Raw genomic sequence first — 5,864 nt, forward strand, 5'->3', positions numbered from 1 at the left:
TTTCTCTCTCACATCAATGTTTCTGTCTCCCTCTCCCTCCTCTCTCTTTAAAAAACCAATAAAAACATTTTTTTTAAATCTACTTTAACCCTGGCTGGTTTGGCTCAGTAGTTTAAGTGTCCACCTGCAGACCAAGGAGTCATGGGTTCGATTCCCAGTCAGGACATATACCCAGGTTTTGAGTTCAATCCCAGTCAGGGCACAAACAGGAGGCAACAGATTGACGTTTCACTCTCACCTCTCTCTCAAATCAACAACAACAAAAAAAAGTACCCTCAGGTGAGGATCTAAAAAGTGGTAAAATAAAAAACATGGTACTCGGAAACAATGCACAAAAGGTGATCTGAGCAATGTATAAAAAGATTAACAATTTAACTCTTCTGTTCATTAAAATCTGAACTCTCTTCTGTTAAAAACATTTTTAAGGCAGCTTAGATTTCAGCAGCAGCCATAAAATAAATTGGCTTATACCAAACTGTATACATGTACAGTCATCAACTTTAATTTATACACATAAGGAGCATTTATTACATACCTATACTATGTATACTATACACAATACACAATGCTAAGGGCTAAACATTTATTCTGGCAGAAGACATGTTTAAGTAGAATGAGTTGCTAGCCTAAAAGCATGTGCTGCATTCCATAAGGACAAGAGGAATTTGTCATTTTTTGTTAGGGTGGAAGATTTTTAGATAGATACATGAACAAGCAGTGGGATAAAGCAAGGCAAAAAGAAACTTTAGGGAATTCCTTTAGTTCATCCTTAGTTTTAGGTAGCGGGATGACAAGAATTTTATCACTGAAAAACATCCTACAGAAGGCAATTAAAAGGTCAAGAAGCCCAAGTTAGGAGACTACTGCGGCAGCTAGGGTAAGTGATGAGCATCTATATCAGTGCCATGGGGGGGGTGAAAGGGCAGAAACACATTCGTTTTGAAAAGTGAATATAATCACCAGATGTATGCATAAAAAATAGTATACTGACATTATTAAACAGGTAAATTCTGTATTTTATAACTATCTTTTTAGGCATACATTGGTGATGATATCCAACTGCTTTAAAAAAAATACAAACTATATTTAACATTCCCCTAATGGTAGTCTTATAAGTACCCTGGAAGCTTAATCAAATTTAGTTTTCCCTTTCTAGTACAAATAAGACATAAAAATTATGACCTTCCATAGTCAAGGACTAGATAATATAGCAAGTAAATCACTATCCTGGTAGGTGAGAATTGTATTCTTTATTTTTCTGTGGCCCTTTCCATTCCATGAAATTACTATGATAGTACCAAGAAATTATTGCCTTATGCTGTGGATGTAAATCCTTCCAACTCACTTAACTGTCCAGTGTGTTTACTATTTGCTTTTGTTAAAGGGAGGGCTCATTATTACTGAATCAGGAAGTTGGGAAAAGTCAAGAGATTAAGAAAAATCTGATTCCAGTTCTTATGAGAATGGCATTAAAACCCACTTGCCCAATCCTTTTCTACTTGCAAGAATCAAAATTATCTTCTGCATTTTAAAAGTGCTACAAATCAGTTCAGCCTTATAAAACACCAGAAGTATCTGCAGAAAAAATATTTTTCTTATGTGTAGATGATTATAATTAAGGCACATTATTGGGGTGCTTTTTCCTAGTAATGTGAAATGCCATCCTAATGCCCATTTTCTTTAACCAGTCGGATCCATTTTTACAGGCTAAAGTATAATGAGGTAACAATGTAGAGAACGCAATTAAATGTACAACTTTGGCTTCCTTCTCTTAACTGATGCACACTAATCATTACTGAATGTTTCTGAAAAATAGGGAGTCCAGCTCATAAACCAATACAATCTCCAAGGCTCTCAACTCAGACAATGGAATACAACTCATTTCCATATATTTCTGGATTCTAAGAAACTGAGTAATAACAAACCTTGTTCACTTAAAACTTCATTAATATGTGACTCCTCATTTTCTTTTCTTTATTGATTTTAGAGAGGAAGGGAGAGGGAGAGATAGAAACATTGATGAGAGAGAACATCGATTGGTCGCCCCCTGCATTCCCTCCACTGGGGATTTGGCCCACAGCCTTGGCATGTGCCCTGACCCGGAATGGAACCGGTGACCTCTTGGTGCATGGGTCAACTCTCAGTGAGCCACACTAGTTGGGCTGACTCCTAATTTTAGTATCTACCTCAATAAATTTAATTAGAACCTTAACATTCAGATTTACAAATACATGTTTCAATTATTTGAGAACCTAAATATATGTAACAGATAATACTCTAAAATTTTAAGGGATATACCAGTGTCTACTACTCAAGAGACTAACCAGTCCCATGACAATGAAGTTTATTTCTCCATGTCTTCCCTATTTAACGACTTCTTGAATTGAGACAAGTCTATACTTCTCTTTGTGTATATGAAAGGAATATGATGTTTCATATGGAAACAAAGTATATCTCAATCCAGTTGAAGCCCAAAGAGAAAAAGAAAAAAGCAACTATGTAAATTCTTAAAAATAAGTTAAATATGTCCCTAATAAATAAGACAGCATACTTTTATGTAGGAAACTGGTAAATAACATTAAAACTACCCAGTATGATTAAACATACATACTCAGTTATTTCCCTAACAAAAATTTTAAAGGATGATTTGAAATTTGTAACAGATAATATCTGTCTTTGCATACACATTTCTGTGAAAATGCTTTTATTTAAAGTTGGCAAAATGGCCCATTTTTTATTTCAAGTAACTTCTAAAAGGGGCATTGTAAGAATTATACCAGATCTTAATAAAAGTGAAAACTTTTTAAAAACTTTAGTTACTAACTACTGTTTTTCAGAAAGAGAAGTAATGCTAATTCTCCATCATATTATGGCTGATGAGTTCATGTATTAATACAGGAATATAAGGACTAGACTAAAAATCCAGAATTCCTGCATTCTCTAAGAATAATTTAGAATTATCCCTTGTAAAACTTCCCACTTTCCTAGGGGAAACAAGAACAGTATATAGGGGTTTGAGTTTTATAAAGTACTTATCAAACCCTCCCCACCCCCAGAGCCACACACCACCAGAAATTTTCCTAAGAGACGAATTGGTATTCTAAAATCTAGAAACAGGCCATCGAAATCAGTTGTATAAAACAGACACAGATATAATCTCAAAATCAGGTAAACAAACAGCTGTTACCACTTATGACATTTTTATTGGCATATGACAATTTACAAGGGTCCCTGTTGCATTATACATCACACTGAATAAGAATCGTTGAGCCATCTACATTCATTCCTATTGGGTAATATTTTTGTCTCAAATTATAATTTAATTCCCAACACTTGATTTTAACTGTGACAAAAGGGAATAGTAATTCCTTAAAGTAGGCTGTGATTGGAAAAACATATTTTGCTTTTAATATCGAAATTCTAAAATGTTGAAAGGTATACACACCTAAAAACTGAGTCATGGCCTTCTTAAACAGCTATCTGTTCTGGAAATACCCTTTGGTTTATTTTCCTTCTCTAGGCAAAAGGAAATCTGTTAATGCAGGTAACAAGAGTCATTATTTCCTGGCACTTGTAAACAAATATCCTTACCAAGAGAAACCATTTGACTTTTATAACATCATGAAGTGTGGAATTAAACTGTGGTTTAAAAAAAAAAAACACAGCCCTGGCCAACGTGGCTCAGCTGGTTGGAGCATTGTCCCATACACCAAAAGGTAGTGGGTTTGATCCCTGGTCAGGGTGGGTGCCGAAGGCAACCAGTGTTTTTCACATCGATATTTTTCTCTCCCCTCCCTCCTACCTCTCTAAATCAATTTAAAAAAATACACAGACTACTTTTTATATGCTTGGCTCTGAAAAACAACAACATCCACAATCATCCTTCCTATTATATTCTGATAACATGCCCTTTCCTCAATTTTGTTTTAGAGAATAAAGTAACCAAATCATTTATATATTTGGGTTAATGTAATGCACCTGCACTTAAAATATAACCTGCTGATAGGACTGATAGGACTTAGGTAACTTTTTTCCCATTCCCTATTAAATAATTTCTCAGCAAATTCCCTTTTTCCTACGTGTGCAAAAGAAAAACTGCACATTTATAGGCATGCATAGAGATTTAGTTTTAACAAAATAACTGTTAAAATAAAAGCTAAATTTCTGTAAAATAAAATGGTCATGAAAATTCTCCTATGTTGGAGATCAAATCCTGGTTGCTTTATCATGTAATTATTCTAACTGGAAGAATAGTTATGTCCTGATCAATCCAACACATACTTGCTTTGACAGTGTTTCCTCTGCTGTAACATACAATTCCAGAAAGAAAATTAACAGGAGAAATCATGCAATACTAAAGATCTTAGGGCCATAAACATCACATAGTGAGGTTTGGATTTTTTTCCCCACCCCACCCCCCAATAGCTCTTAGCAAATTCAAATTACCCTGCCTGCAAGTCAAGGTGCCAGAAGGACTGCAAATCATCAAATGAGAATGAAAGGGCCATACACTTAAGACCACACTAGCAGAATAAACATTATCCTTTTAATGCAAACATATACAACTAATTCATTTGCGGAATTACTAAAATTTGACTGCTTTTATATATGCTCATAAAGCACACATACTTAACACTGAAATTTACTATTTCAGATTTTCATTCCTTTAAGAGCAATCAGCATAAGCATAAAGGTAATTCACATTTCAAAGATTATCTACCTAAAAAAACAGAACCCTAGAAAGAAAAAGAAAAGGCCATTTTACAAACTGCAACTGAAATGGGGGGGGGGGAGTAAAAACCAAGTTAGATAAATGCTGCAACAAATTTCCTGTCAAAACTTTTTATTGTTGACATTTGAAAAACAAGTTACTTAAAATACTACTAATCAACAGTATGTTGTTGGCCTATTTTTTCTTATGGTTAGACTACAAACTAATATTTCAGCTGTCAAAAAGATCAAATAAATATGTAAGATATAAAATCAATATGTCTTTTTAATGTATCGAGTTATTCTGCAGGATAATCCTCTTCCATAATAACACATCAGGATTACAGGTTTTGCTGTATGTTTTTTCTTAAAATAAGATGTTCAGTAGGAATGGGGTTTTTATTTGCAGTATTATTACAAACCAGTTTCCTCTCTCAAAGAATAGCTGCTAAGACCATGACTCAAACTTTCAAATAAAAATAAAAAAAGAATACTGACTTTTGAATCCAAATAGTAAAGGCTCCTCCTAAGAGTGGTTTCCATAGGCCACTGCTAGCTTTCAGTAAAAAAAAAAAAGAAAAAAAGAAAAAAAAAACACCATATACTTTGCAATCTAACTTTTACTATCTTGTATTTCTTAGCTCTTGGCAAAGCTTTGTTTCTTCTTAAACATTTGCTGAAGTGTTAAACTAGCTTAGTTTACCAAAGTAACTTTTTCTGTGGTACAACTTCAAAAATTAGTCACCCTACAATGTAGTGTGTTTGAATTAAGGAAAATGTTAAAACAGGTGTATGCAGTTAAAATAATTAGTGTGGTCTCTATAAACAACTTCTGTTCAGAAATCTGTGTGTAGAGCTAACATTTACTTCAGAATAAACATTAACAAACAGGGAGGGAAGAGAATCAGAACTTTCACAGAGTTGTACTTGACCATATCTTATAGACAAAGCAGAATTACAATGCATGTAACAAAAACAGTAAAAGTATTCTTTTTAAAAGTTGATAGTTACAAATAGGGTACGTTAACAATTTTCTACTTTATTTCAGTACAATTTTCAACATACAGTCTACTATTTTTCAAGATATTTGAAGACTTAAAACAAAATTTCTATAGACTACTTGCAAACAGTAAAATTTAAGTAAAATGCTTACA

The sequence above is a fragment of the Molossus molossus genome, unplaced genomic scaffold (assembly GCF_014108415.1).
Source record: "Molossus molossus isolate mMolMol1 unplaced genomic scaffold, mMolMol1.p scaffold_m16_p_8, whole genome shotgun sequence".
NCBI classification, from domain to species: domain Eukaryota; kingdom Metazoa; phylum Chordata; class Mammalia; order Chiroptera; family Molossidae; genus Molossus; species Molossus molossus.